Raw genomic sequence first — 23,842 nt, forward strand, 5'->3', positions numbered from 1 at the left:
GCCATAAGAATATCCTTTCTCACAAAATTGCACAGCAGAACAAAATGACTAAAATAGAAATGGATGGGAACTCTCCTAATAAGCTAAGATTGGCCTGCCTCACATCTTCCTATAAATGGGTGGCATGTTGATAAAAAATAGTTTGTAACTTTCTGGTAAAATAAATGGGTATATGTAGGAAACTCAAGTTTAGAATATGAGCATCCTGTTAACATTGGCACTGTATGTTAACTAAAATTTAAATAAATTAAAAAACAGAATATGAGCATGCTGTATTTTAGCAGTTATTCTCCTTGAGTTTCTTTTTCTCATTTTTTCTTTGCTGTATAGTCTCATACTCCCGAGTTGCCCATCCATTTTCTAAGGATATCATAGTTCCTATATTATAACCTAGTAATTTGAAATGTTTGTGGGGTTTTTTTTGTTTGTAGTAATTCTAAATATTTATAAATATTATATAAAAATACAAACTCTTAAATATTCACTGATGCAAAAGATTTTACAGAAGAGTTGTAAAATCATACACTATTAGGGCTCACATTCTTTCCTATAATTCTTAAATAAAAAAATCCATTAAAGAACTACTTTGACAAGTTAAAAACAGTCAAATTTTTCATACTTTTATTTCTATTTAACTGACTTGTGACAATGTGTAATTGTTTTATAAATTCAATCTGTGTTGATAGGATTAACACATGTGTTTTGCATATGTATTATAGTAAAGAAGCTTTCCAAAAGACAGAGTGAAGAAAATGCATCAGGTGTGGGAATTTTACCCTACTTGCAAGGGAATCAAATACCTTTTATTGTTTCATGGATGCTGGAAGACCACGTGATTCCTGAGTCAGAGACAAAGGGCATTAATACAGCATATTTTGGCAGTATCAGCATATTTTGGGGCACCTGGCTGGCTCAGTCAGTAGTGTATGTAACACTTGATCGTGGGGGCCATGAGTTTGGGCCCCATGTTGGGGGTAGAGTTTACTTAAAAAAAAAATAGTATCAGCATATTTTGATTGGTTCCTTTGCCACCAAGTCCCATAAGGGTGACATGAAGGGTCAAATGGAAGCTGCACACACAATGTGGTTTCATCACAGCTGAAGGATATTGAGCTTGGGGACTCCACTACTATTATAGCTATCATTAAATAAGCCTGCTTTTTATCCCAGATGGAGATACTGCCTCAATCTTAAAGGTTGATTGCTTATCTCTGAAGAATGATCTGATAAAAAGCAGTCAGGACTTGTCACTCCTGGGCAACCTAGCAAGATGTGTAGGAGCAGAAGAGATGCATAAAGGAATGTTTCCCAGCACTCTCTTGTTTTTTTTTTATCAACTGTCCCCTTTTTGAGGTTATTGCCTATGTAATAATCATTGGGCCTGAAACTTCAACTCTGTACCAGTCTTCGATTTATATATACAGTAGTGAGTTTTAAAGAAACAATTATAGTAAGGGCTGCTGGCCAAATAGTGCATTTATATAGCCCAAATACTCCATTATAGAATGAATTTTTTTCATATTTAATTATCATTTTTGTAGGTATGGAATCATACACTCTTTCTTTGTATTTCTAGCAAACTTACTGTTGTAATGTATTTAATTTTATCAGTGACTAGGCAGGGCCCCATAAGGAAACATCCTGAAAATAAATACATCCTGCAAACACCCCTGTACTGCACAGTGTTCTTCATCTCTTCAACCTCTTTACTCTTCATTAATGACATAACATGGAGAATCTTTCTAAAATCAGTTCTTTAGGGTCTAGAATTTAAACTTAAGCCACCAATTAGTCTTCTTGTGTTTATTTTCTTTGATATACTCAAAGCTGATGTTGGTTGATTTGGTCATTTTAAAATATGGCAATTCCTATATCTACATTTCTACACTGTTTACACCAGTAATTCTCAAACTTCTTCCTCTTTTGGAGGGGGGTTCAGAACCCCTTTATACCCTTAAAAGTTTGAGAAGACAGGATTTTGGAAAGAGGGTAGAGTAGGAAACACCAGAAATCTGTCTGTCTAGACAACAACTGCATTGGCAGTTTGTGTAACTGCCAATGGCAAATTTGTGTAACTATTTTGGAACTCTGAAGTCTGTTGAGGCCTTACAACTTCCAGAGAACAGCTTAAATTATAAACTGTGGTTAACTGTGGTCAATTTCAGCCCTTAGCTCACTGGTAGCAATCTACCTCCTACCTCCCAATCCCATGGCAGACAGGCATGTGTGTATTTCTGGAGCAGCCTGCACACAGCCAGCGTTGGCAATGAGGATCCTCTCCTCCATATATCAGAGATCTGTGTTCTGATCACTGGTTGCTCCTTCTGATCGTGGAAGTGCAAACATAGGGTTGACCAGACTTTGTTAAAAACACACCACACTACATTGTGGCAGGCCCCTCCAGCTCAGGCTAAAGCAATTTCCAGGGTGTTTAGAGGGCCAGCGCTTTTCCCCTCCCTCCCTGTTTTTGTCTTTTTCCTCTTTGGGGAGCCAAATAATAAAGATGAGGACATTCAAAAGCAACTGTACATACAGGAAAAATTAGAAAATCACCATACATGGCTAGCGAAAGGCACAGGCTCAGAAAAGACTTGAGAAGACTTTAAGTTTGCACCTCAGGCTGATCAACAGCATAGAGACAGCCTACAACAATGAAACAAATGATTAAAAACCCCAGCAAATCTTGCAGAAGGGGGTGAATCTGATTACCACATTATTACATTCAGATATCTAGTTTTAAACAAAAATATCACAGGGCATACAAGGAAATGGGATTGTATGACCTATTCAAAGGAAAAAAATAATCAAAAGAAACTGTCTCTGAGAAAGACTACATGGTGCACCTACTAGACAAAGGCTTTAAAACAACTATCTTAAAGATACTCAAAGAGTTTAAGGAATACATGAGGAAAGTTAAGAAAATTATGTATGAACAAGTGGAAATATCAATAAAGAGAAAAATCTAAAAACAAATTATAGAGATAAAAGGTATAATAACTGAAATAAAAAAAAAATCCCTAGAGGAGGGGTGCCTGAGTGGCTCAGTCGGTTAAGCATCTGACTTGATTTTGGCTCAGGCCATGATCTGATGGTTCCTGAGATCGAGTCTGTGTTGGGCTCTGTGCTGACAGGGTGGAGCGTGCTTGGAATTCTTTCTCTCTCTCTCTCTCTCTCTCTCTCTCTCTTTCTCTCTCAAAATTAATAAACATTTAAAAAATTTTCCTAGAGGAATTCAAAGGCAGACTTCAACAGGCAGATGAGTCAATGAACTCAAACAGAGCAAAATTAAAATTATAGAGTCTGAAGAACAGAAAGGTAGAAGAAAAATGAACAGAGCCTAAGGGTCTTGTTGAGTGGAACACTGTTGTGTAAACCAGTGTACACATTATGAGAATACTAGAAGGAAAAGAGATAGAGGGGCAGAGAGATTGAAGAAATAATACCTGAAAACTTTCCAAGTTTGATGATAGATATGATAAACACCAAGAAGATGAACAATTCTGAATATGAAGAAATTGAAAAGATTCACACAGAAACACATTATAAGCAACTTGTTGAATGCCAAAGACAAAGAGAGAAACTTGAAATTAGCAAGAGAAAAACAACTCATCATATGCAAGGATCCTCAATAAAATCATAAGCTGATATATTCAAGTGCTAAAGTAACATTTGGTCAGTAAGACACCTGGGTGGCTCAGTTGGTTAAATGTCTGACTCTTGATCCCAGATCAGGTCATCATCTCTTGGTTCATGAATTGAAGCCCTGCATTGGGCACTGTGCTGATGGTGTGGAACCTGCTTGGGATTCTGTCTCTCCTTCTCACTGCCCCTCCTCTGCTTATTCTCTCTCTCTAAATAAACAAACGTTTTAAAATTTTTAATTTTAAAAAGATAAATACAGTCAATCAAAAATATTATACCTGGCAAAACTCTCCTTCAAAATGAGGGACAAATTAAGATATTTTTAGATAGACAAAAGCTGAAGGAGTTCATTACTGCTGGATCTGTCCTGCAAGAAATGCTAAAGAAAGTCCTGCAGTTTGAAATGAAAGGACACTAGATAGTAACTTGAAGCCATATAAAGAAATAAAGATTTCAGTAAAGGTAAATACACAATTAATTGTAAAAGGTATTATAACACAGTGTGTAGAGATAAAGGGTATAATAACTGAAATAAAAAAAACTTTTTGCTTTTTAAATGATTTAAGAGATTAATACAGTTTTAAAAATTATTAGTCTAAAAGGTAGTATTATTGTAACTTTGCTTGTAACACTACATGTTGTTTCCTATATAATTTAAGAGACTAATGCATTAAAGAATTATGAGTTTATGTTTTTTGAACACACTGTGTATGAAGATGTAATTTTTTGACAACTGAAGAGGGTGTGGATAGAGTTGTAAAAGCAGAAAAATATTTATATGTCACTGAAATTAAGCTGGTGTAAATTTAGTGTTGTATCTTTAGGATGTTGAATGGTAACCACAAAGAAAATAGCTATAGAATATACACAGAAGGAAATGAGAAAGGAATTTAAACACTTCACTACAAATGGAGAAATTCCTAGAAACATAAAACCTACTAAAACAAGATCAAGAAGGAATAGAGAGACTGAACAGACCAATAACAAATAAGGAGATTAAAGGAATAATCACAAACCTCCCAAAAAAGAAAAGCACAGGAATAGATGGCTACACAGGTGAATTCCACCAAACATTCAAAGAACAATTAAAACCAGTTCTTAAACTCTTTCAGAAAATAGGAGAAGAGGGAATGCTTTGATGAGACCAACATTACTCTGATACCAAAGTCAGACAAAGACACCATAAGAAAAGAAAACTCAGGGTGATATTTCTGTTCAGTTTAGTGTAGATGCAAACATGGTCTATAAAATATTAGCAAACCAAATCAAACAGTACATCAAAAAAATTATACACCATCAACATGTTACTCCACATAAACAGAATGAAACATAGAAACCCCATGAGGTTTTCAGTAAGTGCAAAAAAAAAGTATTTGACTGGGGCACCTGGGTGGCTCAGTCTGTTAAGCATCCAACTTCGGCTAAGTTCATGATCTTGCAGTTCATGGGTTGAGCCTGCATCAGCTTGCTGCTGTCAGCATGGAACCTGCTTCAGATCCTCTGTCCCCCTTTCTCTTTGCTCTTCTCCTCCTTGTACTCTCCTCTCTGCAAAATAAATATTTTTTAAAAAGTATTTGATAAAGTTCAGCATTCATTTGTGATAAAAACTCCCAACAAAATAGATACAGACAAACTTACTACAACACAATAAAGGTCATTTATGAAAACCCTATAGCTAACCTCATAATCAACCAGGAAAAACTGAACTTTTCCTCTAATATCTGATAAAGGCAAGGGTGCCCACTGTCCCCACCTCTATTCATTAAAATACTAGAAGTCTTAGAATAGGTAGGCAAGGAAAGTAAACAAAAGGCAACCCAATCTGAAAGGAAGACCTAAAGAAGACATGATCCTATATGTAGAAAACCCTAAAGACTCCACTAAAAAAAAAACTGTTCAAACTAATAAATTCAGGAAAGTTGGATGCAGAATACAAAATCAACACACAAATATCAGTAGTGTTTCTTGACACTAATAATGAACTCTATGAAAAGGAAATCAAGAAAACAATTACATTTACAACAGCATCAAAAAGAAGAAAACTTACGAATAAATTTAACAGAGGAGGTGAAACATCTGTACGCTCAAAAACAATAAAACGTTGAAGCAAATTGAAGAAGACGCAAAGAAACAGAAAGATAAACTGTGTTCATGAATTGGAAGTATTAATATTGTTAAAATATCCACAATGGGGCACCTGGGTGGATCAGTTACTTGAGCATTTGACTCGAGATTTTGGCACAGGTTAAGATTTCAGAATGGTGGGATTGAGTCCCACATCAAGCTCCATGCTCAGCTTGAGACTCTCTCCCTCCCTCCCCCCCCCCCGTGTGTCTCTCTGTGTCCCTCCCTCTCCTCCACTCATGCTCTCTCACTGTCAAATTAAAAAAAAAAATTAAATGAAACATCCATACCAGCCAGAGTGACCTACAGATTTAATGCAATTTTTATTGAAATTCCAACATTTTCACATAAATAGGAAAAACAATCCTAAAATTCATATGGAACCACAAAAGAGTCTAAATAGCCAATACAGTCTTGAGAAAGAAGAACGTTATTGGAAGTAACACCCTTTTTGATTTCCAATTATATTACATAGCTATAGTAACCAAAACAGTATGGTACTGGCATAAAAACAGACACATAAACCAATGGAACATCAGAGATACCCCAGAAATCAACCCACACTTATACATTCATCTGATCTTCGACAAAGGTGCCAAGAATACACAATGGAAAAGAACAGTCTCTTCAATAAATTATGCTTGGAAAACTGCCCACATGCAAAAGAATAAAATTTGTCCCTTATACCATACACAAAAATCAGCTGAAGATGGATTAAAGATTTAAACATACAACCATAAATCTCCTAGAAGAAAACTTAGAGGAAATGCTCTTTGATATCAGTTTTGCAATGATATCTTGGATATGACATCAAAAGCAAAGTGAACAAAACCAAAAATAAGCATGTGGAACTACATCATCCATAAAGCTTCTGCACAGCAAAGGAAACCGTAAAAAAATGAAAAAGCAACCTACAAAATGAGCTAATATTTGCAAAATCCTATATCTAATAAGAGGTTAATATCTAAAATACATACGGGACTCGGTACAGCCCAATGGGAAGAAAACAACCCAATTAAAAAATGGGCAGAGGACATGAATAGACATTATTCCAAAGAAGACATACAAATGGCCAACAGGTATATGAAACAGGTGGTCAATGCCACTAATCACCAAGAAATACAAATCAAAACCACAGTAAAATAATACTTAACACTTGCTAGGATGGCTATCATCACAAACACAAAAAATAACAAGTGTTGGGGCACCTGGGTGGCTCAGTCGATTAAGCATCCAACTTCAGCTCAGATCATGATTTCGTGGTTCATGAGTTTGAGCCCTACATCAGGCTCCACGCTGACAGTGCAGAACCTATTTAGGATTCTCTCTCTCTCCCTCTCTCTGCCGCTCTCCTGCTTGTACTTTCTCTTTCTCTCTCAAAATAAATAAATAAACTTTAAAAACAATGACAAGTGTGGACAAGACTGTGGAGAAAAAAGAATCCTTGTACACTATTGGTGGGAATTTAAACTGATACAGCCATTAGGGAAAAAGTGTGATGATTCCCCCCCAAAAATTAAAAATAGAACTAACAGGGGCGCCTGGGTGGCGCAGTCGGTTAAGCGTCCGACTTCAGCCAGGTCACGATCTCGCGGTCCGTGAGTTCGAGCCCCGCGTCGGGCTCTGGGCTGATGGCTCAGAGCCTGGAGCCTGTTTCCGATTCTGTGTCTCCCTCTCTCTCTGCCCCTCCCCCGTTCATGCTCTGTCTCTCTCTGTCCCAAAAATAAATAAACGTTGAAAAAAAAAAATTTAAAAATAGAACTAACAGATGATCCAGCAATCCCATTTCTGGCTGTATATCCAAAGGAAATGAAATCAGTATCTCAAAGAGATATCCACACTTTAGTGTTCATTGCAGCATTATTTAGAATAGCCAAAATATGGAAACAACCTAAGTGTCTTGGCTATAGTAATTATACACATACAATATGTATGTGTATCAAAACATCACATTGTATACCTTAAATATATAAAATTTTTATTAATTAAAAAAAACACAACCAGTCTATAACTGTACTTTCTCATATGATAGCCATTCAGCACCTGTAGCCATTCAGCACCTGTCTGAATTGAGATGTGTTTTAAGTGCCAAATGCATACTGAATTTTAAAGACTTAGTTCACACCAAGAATAGAAAATAACTAATAATTTAAAGCAGTAATTATTGGAATATTGGAATTGGAAATATTTTTAATATATTGGGTTAAATATATCATTAAAATTTTAAAAAGAAAGATCTCTGGGCGCCTGGGTGGCTAAGTTGGTTAAGGGTCCAACTTCAGCTCAGGTCATGATCTCATGGTTTGTGGATTCAAGTACCACGTCAGGCTCTTTGCTGACAGCTCAGAGCCTAGAGCCTGCTTCGGTGTCTGTCTGTCTGTCTCTCTCAAAAATAAATAAAAACGTTAAAAATATTTTAAAAATATCAATTCAATAACCTAACTTTACAACTTAAGGAACTAGAAAAAGAAAAAATTAAACCCAAAGCTGGCAGAGGAAGGAAATAATAAAAATTATAGCAAAGACAAATGAAATAAAGAATAGAAAAACAATAGAACAAACAGTGCTAGAGCAAGTAGACATCCGTATGCAGAAATATGAATATAGACATAGATGTTATATCCATCACAAAAATTAATTCTAAATGATTCATAGACCTAAATATAAAATGCAAAACTGTAAAATTCCTAGAAGATAACATAGAAGAAAATGTAGGTGTGTCCTTGGGTATGGTGATGCCTTTTTAAGATACACACCATGAGCATGATCCATGAAAGAAATAATTGATAATCTGGATTTCATTAAAATTACGAACTTCTGCTTTACGGAAAATAATATGGAGAGAATGGAAAGACAAGCAACAAATGGAGAAAATATTTGCAAAAGACACATCTGATTAAAACTGTTATCTAAGAGATACAAAGAACTATTAAAACTCCACAATAAGAAAACAGATAACCCTTATTTAAAGATGCGCCAATGACCTTACAGACACTTCTTCAAAGAACATTTACAGATTTCAAATAAGCATATTAAAAGATGCTCCATATCACATGTCATCAGGGAAATGCAAATTGAAACACTGAGATACCACTATACACTTATTAGAATGGCCCAAATTTGGAACACTGACAACACCCAATCCTGACAAGGATGTGGGACACAAGAACTCTTAATTCATTGCTGGTGGTAATGCAAGATGGTATAAAGCTACTTTAGAAGACAGTTTGGCTATTTCTTAAAAATGTAAACAGTCTTACCATATGATCCAGGAGTCGTACCTCTTGGTATTTATCCAAAAGAGTAGAAGACATATCCACACAAAAACCTGCACATGGATTATTATAGCAGCTTATTCATAATTGCTAAAACTTGGAGCAACCCAAATCTCCTTCAGTAGGTGAATGGTAAATAAACTGTGGTACCTGGATAACAGGTTATTATTAAACATTAGAATGAAATGAGCTATCAAGACATGGAAAGACATGGAGGAACCTTAGTGCTTATTATTAAGTGAAGAAAGCCACTCAGAAAAGGCTGCATACTGTGTGGGCCCAACTATATGACATCTTAGAAAAGACAAAACTGTGGAGACAGTAAAAAGCTCAGTGGTTGCCAGGACCTGGGTGTAGAGGAAATATGACTAGGTAGAGCACAGAGGAGCAAAAATATTCTGTACGATATTACAATGATGGATATATGTCATTATGCATTTATCCAAATTGATAGAATGTACAACACCAAATGTGAACCCTAAGATAAACTGTGGAAGTGGGAAGATGTTGGTCAAAGGGTATAAAGTTTTATGTAGTGTGAATAAGATCTAGTGATCTAATGTACAAGAAGGTGGCTATAATTAAGAATATTGTATACTTGAAATTTGCTAAGAGAATAGATCTTAAGTGTTTTCACCACACATAAAGAAGTGGTAACTGTGTGAGATGATGAATAACATTATTGATAAAAAATGTACCATTATGTTGAGTGATATTGATAATGGGAGAGGCTATGCATGTGTGGAGGCAGGGCATATATGAGAAATCTCTGTACTTTCCTCTGCATTTTTTGTAAAACTAACACTCCTAAAAGAATACGTCTTTGAAAAAAGATAGAGGTAACTGTTGAAACCAAAAGTTCTTGCAAAGATCAACAAAATTAACAAACCTTTAGACAGATGGACAGAGACAAAAAGAGAGAAGAGTCACATTACTATAATAAAAAATGAAAGTGAAGACGTTATTAAAATTCTACAGAAATAGAAAGAATTATAAGACAATACTAGGAACAGCTGTATACCCACAAATTGGATAACCTATATGAAATGCATAAATTCCTAGAAACAAAACCTACCATTACCGACTCATGAAGAAACACAAATCTGAATACACACCTGTGACTCGTAAGGACCTTGAGTTAGTCATCAAAATATCCCAACAGCTCTGGACCTGGTGACTTCACTGGTGAATTCAACCAAACATTTAAAGAAGAAAAAACACAAATCATCCCCAAAATTAAAGAGGGGGGAACACATCCTAACTCATTCTGTAAGGCCAGCATTGCCTTGATAACAAAGCCCAAGACACTACAAGAAAAGGAAACTACTGACCAGTATTTCTTATAAACATTGATGCACAAATCCTCAACAACATACTAGCAAACTGAATTCAGCAGCATACTAAAAGAATTGTGACCAAGAGGAATTTATTCCTGGAATGCAAGGGTGGTTCAACATATGAAAATCAGTCAACACCTCATTAAGGTAAAGGATAGAAACTTCATAATTATCTCAATAAATGTAGAAAAAGTAAATAATAACATTCAATACGTTTTCATGATAAAAAAAAAAACCAACAAAGTAGGAAAACATGGGAGCTATCTCAAGATAATAAAAGCCATATATGAAAAACTCACAGTTAATATCATACTCAGTGATGAAAGATTAAAAGCTTTTACTCTAATATCAGGAACAAAGCAAGGGTGCTTACTGTCTCCACTTCTATTCAGTGTAACACTGGAAGTCTAGTTGGAGCAGTTAGGCAAGAAAAAGAAACAAAAGCCATCAAAATTAGAATGGAAGAAGTAAAACTATTCTTCTGCATAGATGATTATGATCTTATATATAGAAAACCTCAAAAGATTCCACACAAAAAATATTGCTAGAATAGATGGTTCAGCAAAGGTTACAGAGTCTTCACAAAAATAAGTTGCGTTGTATCTCTAACAATAAACAGTATTAAAAGGAAGTTAAGAAAACAATTCCATTTACAGTCATATCAAAAGGATAAAATACTTAGGGATTAACTAAGGAAGTGAAAGACTTGTGAACTGAAAAGTAGGAAACAATGATGAAATAAAGAAGACACGAATAAATGGCTATATTTAACAGATGTCTATGGATTGGAAGACTTAATATTGTTAAGATGTCAATACCACCCAAAGTGACCTATAGATTTAATGCAATCCCCAATAAAATCCTAAAAAAGCAAAAATAGAAAAATCCATTCTAAACTTCATATGGAATCTTAGGGTATCCCAAATAGCCAAACAATCTTGAAAAAGAACAGTTTTGGAGGGCTCACCTTCCTGATTTCAAACTTACTACAAAGCTACAGTGATCAAAACAATGTGGTCCTGACATAAAGACAGACATATAGGGCAATAGAATAGAGAGCTCAGATATAAACCCTTGCATATATGGTCAAATGGTTTTCAAGAAGGGTGCCAAGTCCATTCAGTGGGGACAGTACATTCTTTTCAACAAATGGTTCTGGGAAAACTGGATATCTACTTGCAAAAGAATGGAATTGGGTCCTTACCTAGCACCTTGTACAAAATTGATTCAAAATGGATCAAAAACCTGAATGTATGAAAACTATAAAACTCTTATACGAGAATATAGGGCAGAAGCTTCACAAGTTTGGATTTGAGAATGAATTCTTGGATGTAAGACCCAAGGTACAAGTAACCAAAAAAATATAGACAAATGGACTTCATGAAAATTTAAAACTTATATTCATGAAAGGACACAATCAACAGAGTAAAAGGCAACCTGCATAATATGAGAAGATATTTCCAAGTTATATGTCTGATGAAGAACTAATATTCAGAGTATAGAGAGAACTCCTAACAGTCAACAACAAAAAGCAAATGAACAAAGAACTTGAATAGACATTTCACCAAAGAAAATATATGAATGGCCAATAAGCATGTGAAAAGATGCTGAAAATCCCTAGTCATTAGAGAAATGTAAATCAAAATCACAGTGAGATACCACTTCACATTCATTAGGGTGACTACTATCAAAGAAAAAACAGAAAGGAAAGGAAGGAAAAGGAAATAACAAGTGTTGGTGAGGATATGGAGAAATTGAGACTCTTGTGTACTACTGGTGGGAATATAAAATGGTTCAGCCACTATGGAAAACACTATAGATGTTCCTCACAACATTTAAAATAGAATTACCATATGATCCAGCAATTTCACTTCTGGATGTATATCTAAAAGACTTGAAAGCAGGATCTTAAAGACATATTTGTATAGTTACGTTTATAGTCAGCATTATTCACAGTAGCTGAAACATGAAAGCAGCCCATGTGTCCATCAACAGATGAATGGATAAACAAAATGTGGTGTGTGTGTATATATATATACACACACACAGTGGAATATTGTTTAACTTTAAAAAGGAAGGAAATTCTGACATAAGCTATAACATCAGTGAACCCTGAGGATATTATGCTATGTGAAATAAGCCAGTCACAAAATGATAAATACATGTGATTACACTTACATAAGGTATCTTATGTAACAACAGTTCTATCATACAGAAAGTAGAATTGTTGCCGGAGGCTGTGGGAAAGCAGAAATGGGAAATTACTGTTCAATGGGTATAGAGTTTCAGTTTTGCAAGATATGTGTTCTGGAGATGGACAGTCATGATGGTTGCACAACAATAGGGAATGTACTTAATACCACTGAACTGTGCATTTAAAAATGGTTAAGATGGGGCTCCTGGGTGGCTCATTAGGTTAAGCATCCAACTTCAGCTTAGGTCATGATCTCATGATTCATGAGTTCAAGCCCTGTGTCAGGCTCTGTGCTGACCATGTGGAGCCTGTCTCCCTTTCTTTCTGCCCCTTCCCCACTTTCTCTCTCTCTCAAAAATAAACATTCTTAAAAATGTATTAAACTGGTTAAGATGGTACATACTAAATTATGTGTACTTTACTATAATAAAAATGTTTTAAGTTATTCAGGGCCCCAAAGAATTTTTATGTGAGCTATACCTATTGATACTTATAATATTAGAAATTAAAAATGAGAAAATTAAAAAGTATATTAATTCATTTAAAATAATAATAATAGGGTGTATAGGTGTCTCAGTTGGTTAAGTGTCCCACTCTTGATTTCAGCTCAGGTCATGATCTCATGGTCGTGAGATTGACCCCTGTGTCAGGCTCGGTGCTGGGCATGGAGCCTGATTGAGATTCTCTTGTTTCCTCTCCCTCTGCCCTTCCCTCTCTCACAGGCATGCTCTCTCATGTACAGTTTCTCAAATAAAATAAAAATAATAAACAATTACATACATAAATAACATTTTTTTGGAAAAATGACTATATTTTCCAAAACAAAAACAATTTAGTAAAAAGAATGAATTTTTTTCCACTTTTGCCACACTCTAATGACTGGCTTAGTAGAGATAGCTTCAGTATTTAATCTGTTGTAAATATGCTATTTGGTTGAAGTATATAAAGAAAATCTGACCTTGTTCACACTTACAGTTGGAAAAATAAAGATAATTTTAATAGACTTTTCAAATAATTATAGATTGTCTTCTTTGATACTACATGAAAACTCACAAGTGATAGTTTTTTTATTTGACATGCAGAATCTGAAATCATACCTTGGTTTATCTTGCATTTTCAAATGGATATTTTGTTGATCCATGGTTTTGTAATATTATGTGTTTTGTTCACTGGACAATATTGATTCCCCAAGTCCTGCAGATCTTCCAAATGTTGTCATATTTGATTACACATATAAGAAGAGTAATATTTGTTAATATCAACACCAGTCTTTTCACACAAGTCCTTAAGGTCAACCTTCTCTCCCCTGCTATTGTATGTGGGCCTATTTCTACTGTCTCTATTGTATGCAATTATTAGATATATTTGGTCCTGGTTCTGAAATCCTATTTTATAATTATGCTTTCTTTTAAATTTTTTTTGCACTATATGAGTTCTGTTTTCCTTGTTTTATTTATAATTGATTCTTCTGGTAATTTGGGAAATGTGTTTATTAATTTATTGTTAGAACATCCCCATATATTGTAGTCAGGGTTCCATATGTCTCCTACTTCAGGCTGAAAAAGGTTTACTTTTGTTTCTCATTATCCTTGTTACCTTTAGGTGATTTTCAGATTGCATGGGGAAACCACCATCTTTACTTCATTATTTTTAAACCAGCAATTCCAATATTTTTCTTAAACATTTTTGCTGTGAAACAGAAATGTTTATAAAATATATACAAAAGAGTGCATAAAACATATATGCAACTTAAGAAAATTATTTTAAGTGAACATCTATGTAAACACCAAAAGAATTAGATCTTTGAAATCACTCCAGAAATTTTAAGTACAAATCCTTAAATAATATAATGTTAGGTTTGACTGGTTTTTCATTTTATATAAATGGAATCACCTGGTATATATATATATATGATTTTGTACCTGTTTTCTTTTGTCAGTAGTATATTTTAGGATTAAATGTTTTCTGTACTTCTCTCAATCTCTCTCCTCTCCCTCCCTTCTTTCTGTCTGTCTGTCTCTCTCTGCGTGTGTGTGTGTGTGTGTGTGTGTGTGTGTGTGTGTGTGTGTGTGGTGTTATTTCACTATCTGAACAGATCACAATTTTAAGATCTATTTTATCGTTGTCACCAACAACATATATAATTCTAATATTAGAATTATTTTCATATATGGGAAATTGTAAACAGTGCTGCTGTGACAGTGCAAAAATGCTGTGAACATTTTTGAACATGTATTCTATCTTGTATAACCATGAGTTTCTGTAGGTTATAAACCTAGGATTGCTGGGTCATAGCATATGCACATCTTCAGATTTATCATAATAGATGATGCCAGAGTTTTCCCGTGAGCTCTTTATAAGTTCCCTTTGCTCCACATTCTTGCCAACACTTGATATTTTTAATTTCATTAAAATATTAATTTCCTTTTAATTAAAAGAGTTTTTAACTTTAGCCTTCCTGGGAGGGAAGTATGTAGTAGTGTCTTTTGCAGTTCTCTTAATAATGTGATAGAGCAGATTTTCATTCTGATTATAAGCCCTTTGTGTATGGGTGTGTATGAAATAACTTGGCACTAGGTTACTTAGCTTTATAGAAGGCAAGGAAATGCAGTATGTTAGCATTATAGCATCAGGTATGCAGTGCCATAGTTCAACTCCCCATGAATTGTTCAGTTGCAAGATGGGTAAGTGTGGACCACTCTGGTTTATAAGATATATACTCTTGTATACCTGTATGTTTAACCATTAGATCCCTCGAGGGACACATTTAAGTGCCAGAATCACTGTAAGCACAAGGAAGCTGTGGCCTTTATTTTTCAATAGGCATTTATAGTTTATTGACAGGCTTCCAAGTGTAGATGCAGTTCACCAAGCCGGGGTCATTTTTACAATAAGTAATGTTGCCTGGTAACAAACTTGACCTTTCACGTTGATGTTCATCCAATATATTTCTGTGGGAACATTGCTGGAAGGTAAACTCGAGGTCATTTCCTCATAAAGGTCTTAGGTCTTTTGGTTAACCCTTTCTCCCTGGAAATAATTGGTGTCTTTATAAATTGTGTCTTCTAATCCATGGATATGGTATATTTCTTTATCTCTTTAAGATTCCTGTATTTTCTCACAGTAAAGCTTGATAGTTTTTTAGTTACACTCATGCACATTATTTGTAGATTTATTCCTTAGTAATTTTTTTATGCCACTGTGAATGGTCTTAAAATTTTTAATTTCTAACTGCTTTTGTTGGTGTATAGGAATGCAGTTAGTTTTGTACATTGTTTTTTGTACACAGCAACCTCCTTAAATTCTCATATTCATCCTAATAAATTATCTATAGGTTCTTTTGGATTTTCTATGTACTTAATTATATTATTTGCAAATAATGTCACTTTTACCATTTTGATTCTTTTCCAATATTTACAACATTATATCTTTTTCTGGCCTTAAAACTAGCTAAGACCTCCAAAACAATGGTAAATAAAAGTGGTGGTAGATCCCCACTCTCAAAGGAAAAATCTTAAATATTGCACCATTGAGATAGTTGCTGAAGATTCTACAAGTTAAGGAATCTTGTTACTATCAATTTGCTAGGACTATTTTATAGAATATAAATGGACATCACATTTTGTTAAATGTTTTTCTGTATCTATTTAGATGATTATATCTACACAGTTTCCCCTATCATCTGTTAATTTGGCAAGTTACCTCAATAGATTTGCTAAATGTTAAGTCAAATGTGCATTCCTTGGTTAATTGTCCAGTTTGTTCAATTTATAAATTGCTAGGTTCAACATGCTAATATTTTTATTAACACTTTTGCCTCTATATTCATGACAGGTTTTCCTATAATTTTGTCTTTTTCTATTGAGTTTTGGTATCAGGGTTTGCTAGGATCATGAAATGAGTTGGAGAATAAACTCATTTTTCCTATTCTCTGGAAGAATAAGTGTAATGTTGGACATATTTCTTCCTTGAATGTTTGGTGGAACTTATCAATAAAACCACCTGAAATTTTGTTTATAGGAAGGATTTCATTTACAAATTCAGTTTCTTCAATAGCAACAAGAACTATCCAGGCTTTCTGTCTCTTCTAGCTATACTTTTCTAAGAATTTGCTTTCTTCTTCTTTTTTTTTTTTTTTTTTTTTTCTTGTTCAGTCATATCAGAGGTTTGATTTTGTCATTTCAAAGAAGCAACTTTTGGCTTTGTTGATCCTTTGTATTGTATGCGTATTTCCAGTTTCACTATTTTTTGTTCCCATTCTATTTTATTTTTTCTACTTTTGAGGGTTGAGGGGTGCGTATTGCTATTTGGGAGTCTACCAAAAGTGCAGCTCTGCCCCTCAGTTCACTCTTCCAGAGCAACCATTACAAAAGCAGCTGTGAGAGCTTTGCTCACTCTCCAGTTACCTAGTCTGTCCAAGATCTTGATTTGAGGATAGTTGTTTGATGTATCTTAGAATGTTTTCTAACATTTTGTTCAGCTTTTTAAAAATTTTGTTCAGGGTCGCCTGGGTGGCTCAGTTGGTTAAGGGTCCAATTCTTGATTTCAACTCAGGTCATGATTTCACCATTCTTGAGTTTGAGGCCCACGTCAGGCTCTTGGTTGACAACTCAAGAGCCTACTTGAGATTCTCTGTCTCCCTCTCTCTCTGCCCTTCCCCCACTCACACTCTTGCTCTCTGTCTCAAAAATAAATAAATAAACTTTAAAAAAAAAAAAAACCAGTTGGGGCACCTGGGTGGCTCAGTCAGTTGGGTGTCCGACTTCAGCCCAGGTCATGATCTCATAGTTCGTGAGTTCGAGCCCCGCATCAGGGTCTGTGCTGACAGCTTGGAGCCTGGAGCCTGCTTTGGATTCTGTGTCTCCCTCTCTCTCTGCCCCTCCCCAGCTCATACTCACACTGTCAAAAATAAATAAACTAAAAAAAAAACAAAAACCAGCAACCAAAAATTGTGTTCAGATGGTAGTCCTTTAATATAAGCACAAGTTCCTCCCAATATTAATTTAATTACAGCATAATCTTTCAGATTGTCTAGGAGTAAAATAATACCTCAATTTCTCTATGAGAATAAAATGAAGTTATTTAAATGAAAGACTTTGAAGAAGAATTAACGGTGCAAATACAAGTGTTATTGTTCTCACCACTGCTTTTGTTTTGTGCTCCCCAAATTGTAAGGTTTATCCACAGTTTCCTCAATTGTTTTTGAAAATTTGTAATAATTGGGGGAAGACTCCCAGAATCAGCAATAGGGAGACAAAAATGTCCTACAATTTTAGCAATAGTAGTATATATTTCACTGCTTGGACTGACAGTTCTACTTCTAGTTCTACTTCTAGTTCTACTTCTAACCAATACTGTAAAATCCAAAGAGGGGCGCACGCCTGGGTGGCTCAGTCGTTGAGTGTCCGACTTCAGCTTAAGTCATGATCTCACGGTCTGTGGGTTCCAGCCCAGCATCAGGCTCTGTGCAGACAGCTCAGAGCCTAGAGCCTGCTTCGGATTCTGTGTCTCCTTCTCTCTCTGCCTCTCCCTCGCTCGTGCTCTCGCTCTCTCTCTCTCTCTCAAAAATAAGCAAACATAATTTTTTTTTAATTTTTTTTAATGTTTTTTAATTTTTGAGATGGAGACAGAGCGCAAGTGGGGGAGGGCAGAGAGCAAGGGAGACACAGAATCTGAAACAGGCTCTGAGCTGTCAGCACCAAGCCGGATGCAGGGCTCGAACCCACAAACCGCGAGATCATGACCTGAGACGAAGTCGGATGCTTAACCAAGTGAGCCACCCAGGCGCCCCAACATAAAAATTTTTTTTTAAAACATAAGTAAATAAAATCCAAAGAATGGACAAATGGTTTTATCAACTAAGTACTCCTAAAGCTTAAAAATTTTGGATCAATTGCCTTTTTAGAATCAATTAACTTAATATACACTGGGCAGTCAGTCACTAAGCTCTGAAAAAGGTAAGAAGTAAACTAAGGCAACTACTAGTCTCAAGAAACTTACAGTTTCTGCTGAGGTCCTAAAGCTGCATTATCTTGAAATATGAAATGCATGTTGGATAAGAGCACAGGCTCTGGAGTGGGAACACCTTGGTATATAGATCCTAACTCCTTTACTTTTTAGCTGTGTGACTTCAGTTTCCTCAACTGAAATTGGGAATAATAGCACTTAACTCAAAGGAGTTGTGAAGATTAAGTGAGCTAATCCATGTAAAGGTTTTAACATTGCCTGTGGGACATAGTAAATGCTCAGAATATACTGTATGGATTAATGAAGAATTAAGTCTTTTTGTAGAGGGAAGAAATAACATATTGTAAGAAAAATTCTATATGAGAGTCAAAGGAATATTGAAAATTCCTACTGCCTGGAGTTGGAGAGATTTCATGTGCAATAATCTTTTTTTTTAAAAAAACATATTTTTAAAGTTTTCTTATTTATTTTGAGAGAGAGGGAAAGCACAAGCCAGGGAGGGGCAGAGAAAGAAGGAGAGAGAGAATCCCAAGCAGGCTCCGCACTGTCAGCACAGAGCCTGACGTGGGGCTTGAACTCACGAACTGGGAGAGCATGACCTGAGCCAAAATTAAGAGTCAGACACTTAACTGACTGAGCCACCCTGGTGCCCCTCTTGTGCAATAATCTTGAAGGTAAAGTGGAATTGTAGCAGTTGTACTTGGGACAGAAGATACTCCAAAGTGAGGTGACAATCTGTATGATCAAAGACAGGAAGTAGGGGAGCTGGGACTAGGGAGGAGAGCATAGTGATTCTAGAGAATAGTTAATCATCCTGGAGAGTAGATACATTGAAAGAGATTTGGGATTTACTTCTCAAAAGTATTTTGATGTCATTTTGTGTGTTTAACAGTCATTAGATACTTTGACCTGTGCTTTAAGAAGTTTGTTGCTATGGCAATGAATCAGATAAAGGGAAATTTTGAAAGACAGAAGACCTATTAGCAAGATTTTGCAATAGCTAGACAAAAGAAGATAGGTTATAGCAATAGGATCAAAATTTCCCATGAATTAACTTATATTAATAAGGGATGATAGGAGAAGGAAGAGGTCAAAGCTGGTTCTGAGATTAAAAGTCTAGATAATTGGGACAATAGCAGTATCATTTGTAAACATAATGAAAACGAAGCAGGTTGTAAGGAAAGATTATAATTATGGTTTTGAACATATTGAGTTTGAATTTTATATGGCAGGAAGGACGGCCAGCTGGAAATGTCAACTTGAGATAGTTTGAACTATAAATGTATATTTGGGAATCATCTGCATGGAAGTGATAGTTGAAATCCTGGGAGTGAATCAGCTCAAAGTGTGGAAAGAGAAAAAACTATTTAGAGCAATACCTAGAGGAATATATATGTGCTTGTATCAGTGGAAGAAGAGGAAAGAGCAAAGAGAAAGCAACTATAGTGAGAGGGGTAGAGCAGAAAAAATGAAATTGAAATTTCTTACAGCTATTAAAATTTAGGAAATTTTGTAACAAGTTATTTGACTAGGTTTTCTGAAAGCAATCCTCTTGCCATTGATAGCAAGAGTAACTAGGTGGCCTTATTATCTTTAATATGTAAAATGCTATGTTAACAGAAACAATGCATTAAAATTATCTATACTAGAACACAGAACTGTTAAGTGAAACAACGGTTTCAAGTCCTATTTCCTCTCCACGGTAATGTCTTCAAATTGGCTCTATAATCATGATGATTGGCATCTATTTGTAGTTCTTAGTTAAGCTGAGATTGGTACCATTGCATCCATATAGTAGCTTGATTTAGAGAGAAATGGAAGGATCACCTAATGAAGCAGATCAGTTCTTCAAAATCAGTCAGATTCTGATTAATCTGATCATAAAGTTATAAGAATGGCTTTTAGAAATTTCCTCTCTTGTACATAACAAATATAACTGTAATATCTGTGGTTTACTTTCCCAGTATGTTAAATAAAGATGTCTTCTCATACATCTGGTCACTGCATAAATAAAGAACTTTTAAAAAGAGTTGTTCCAGCATCTGATAGTTTGGTTCTACCATAATGGCCAGATTTTGGTGTTTTCCTTTCTTTGGAAAGCATTAAATTAAAGTCACTCAGAGCTGCTTTTTTCACCAAACTCATAAAAGTAGATACATTGCCAAGAATTCCAAGTGCTCCATTTTGTACATAAAGTATCAAGATTATCTTCCAGCTAAAGCTTTGTTTGCAAAAATATTTTTCACTAATCTTGAAGAATTCATGGCCTTTTAAGTTTCCAAAAGACCCTCAAAAATAGGAATTCAAGTGCTGATAATGTATTGGTAGTAGTAATAATAGTTGTAATTAACATTTATGGAGTTGTTTCTATGTGCCATACATTTTGCCAAGTGTTTTGCCTGCATCTGTTTATTTAGCAGCATTTATTGAATGCCTGCTGACTCTTAGGATAAGTTAATGAAACAAACATAGACCCCTGTCTTCACAGACCTTATATTTAGTGAGAATGGACAAAGTAATAAGCAGTAAGCATGACCAATAAGCATATTTTGGTAATAACCAAAATAAAGTATATGGACCATGGGATGGTAAGTACTACTGAAAAAACAGAGCAAGGTAAGGTAGTCAGGAGTGTGGGGTTGAGGTTGAATGATGGAGATGGGTTGCATTATTAAATAGGGTTGTCATGGGGCGCCTGGGTGGCGCAGTCGGTTGAGCGTCCGACTTCAGCCAAGTCACGATCTCGCGGTCCGTGAGTTCGAGCCCCGCGTCAGGCTCTGGGCTGATGGCTCAGAGCCTGGAGCCTGTTTCCGATTCTGTGTCTCCCTCTCTCTCTGCCCCTCCCCCGTTCATGCTCTGTCTCTCTCTGTCCCAAAAATAAATAAACGTTGGAAAAAAAAATTAAAAAAAAAAAATAGGGTTGTCATAACAGGCATAATGAAAATGGTTGCATTGGAGTTAATCATGCAGATATCTGACAGGAGAACATCCAGGCAAATGGAACAATCTGTACAAAGATGCAAAGGTGGACCATGTCTTGGATATCCAAGGAACAGAAAAGAGGTTGATATGGTTCAGAATAATCAAGGGAGAGAGTGGTAATGAGCAATAATGGGTGGGAGGAGGGAGAGGCAGGCCTCTTACTATAATGACACTATGTACACTAGGTACCATTACAATCCCCATTTTGTAGATGAGGAAACAGAGATAGAGAAATAAATTAACCTGCCACATCAGGAGCCAGCTATAGCAAGAAACAAGAAATGACATTCATTCATATCCTGAAAGCTTTGAAATTATTTAACTGCTTATTTATTTGTAACCCTCTGCAAAATATTAGATGAAAGATCAGCCGTTCTAAAGTGGATGATTTATTGTACAGTGCTTCTAGTTCAGTTTTATTTCTCTGCAACCAATATGACCAGTTATAGGGCTTGTAATTTCATCAAAGTTTCTTCAATTACATATGACTTCTTTTTCTTGGCAGTGCAGCAAGCATCTTTAAGATATGTTTAATTCAAGGGTTTTGTTGTGTTAGGGTAAATCCAAAGTTTAGCTTAGTTCTTCTAGCCTTTTCATATTGAGCCTTCTTAGAAACAAGGATATATTTATAATCATAATGACATTGTGTGTTTTCCCTAATTCTTACAGAAAACCACTCTGGATTGTAACATAATGATAATGACTTTTGTACATTACTTGTCTACGTGCTAATGATGATTGGAATGAATCATTGCAATGACATTTGCAGATTATCTGGCCCATGCACCTATTACTCAAGCTGTAATTGAATCAATGTCTTAGTAGTATAATTTGATACAGAAAAACATTTTAATAAAGACAATCCTTTAAATAATAGGAAATATAAGAAAAAAATGTGTTTGTACCCAGTTCATTGATCCCCCTACCTCATCCATGGACCATTCTCCACTCTATTTCCAGGTTAAGTGACTAGAACTATTTGAAAATCACAGTGCAAAGTCACCATTAGATAAAAGATATTTAATATTTATTTTTATACATGTCAAATTGACGTTATTAAAAGAACTATTATTTATTCTAAAGTAAATACTTTATTACATTAGGAATTCCATTTTTACCTACTTCTTCATAATAAGTAGAATTGAACCTAAATTTATTGAATTTTTTGGCTTGTGTATTTTTCCACATTTACTTTGTATAGGTGATTACTTAATGAACCCTTTGTAAGGTTGCTTTATATAAGAATTTGTTAATATGGCAGTTAATAAAAATATAATAAAAATAAGAAATTACATCCTTGGTGTTTCTTAGTCTTTTCACAGGAGCAGTGAATGTATAATCTTAATTTGGAGTTGATGATTTTAATTTTTTGGCACTAACATGCTTTTGTCAAGTGGGGGCATCATTGGTCTTTCTTAAGTAAGCTTTGTAGCGAGAATGGTTTGCATGTTAAACTTAAGTGATATTAGGGGTAAATAATAATCCTCCTTTCACCTTATTTTAGAGGGCCCTATTTTATGTTTATCATCAGCACTCTTAACTGATAGCAAAATTTAAAGTCCAGAAGCCTATTGTAGTTTTCTTTATGGTTTTCAATTGTACCAGCCTTACAATTACTATCACAAAATGTGGTTGTTATTCAGTAAAAGAAAGTGACATGGTTTTAAGAATAATAAAAGTTTAGGATAAAAATCTTATGTAGTTTTTTTTTTGTCATCATTGTTTTAAATATATAAACAAGGGAAAAACCAAGTATATGCTTAAGATTTAGCCACACACACACACACACACACACACACACACACACCCCTAACTGACCTACAAAAGTAACTATCAGTGATAATTAGAAGATATTTTGAGCAAATCCAAATTACACACTGTTGTGTGCTGTTGCTACCAATACCTGACTATTGCTAATAACTCTAAATCTGTTTTGCCATCATAAAATTTATATAAGAAATATGTTTGAGTATGATTACCATTGTGCTATCAAAAATATGATTACTGTATTAAAAAAAAAACTTAATAGGATCTTGGTCTTTCCACTGCTAACAATTTGTGCTACAGTTAGATTTCAAAATACATTATTTTTAATCTAGTCAAAAAGGAACTATATTTATCCATGATTGTATTTGAGGAAAATTTTTTAGGGTATAAGAGTTACACAGATATTCAGACTTAAGTATTTAAATACTTCAATATAATGTTTCCATCAGTGTAGCTCTTGGCTTGTTCTTATGTATGAGTTTAAAATCTTGCATATCTACATCCTTGTCAGGCAAATGCCATAGGCTAAAACTGAAGATAATAACTTAAGATTC

The 23,842-nt window shown here is 35.0% G+C and overlaps 1 protein-coding gene across 17 annotated transcripts in view; it reads left to right on the forward strand.

The window, feature by feature from the left end:
• The window catches only part of EHBP1 (EH domain binding protein 1), a 361,935-nt gene that overhangs the window by 234,685 nt on the left and 103,408 nt on the right, over positions 1-23,842 (forward strand). The window lies entirely within an intron of this gene.

This window comes from Leopardus geoffroyi, chromosome A3 (assembly GCF_018350155.1).
Source record: "Leopardus geoffroyi isolate Oge1 chromosome A3, O.geoffroyi_Oge1_pat1.0, whole genome shotgun sequence".
Lineage (NCBI taxonomy): Eukaryota > Metazoa > Chordata > Mammalia > Carnivora > Felidae > Leopardus > Leopardus geoffroyi.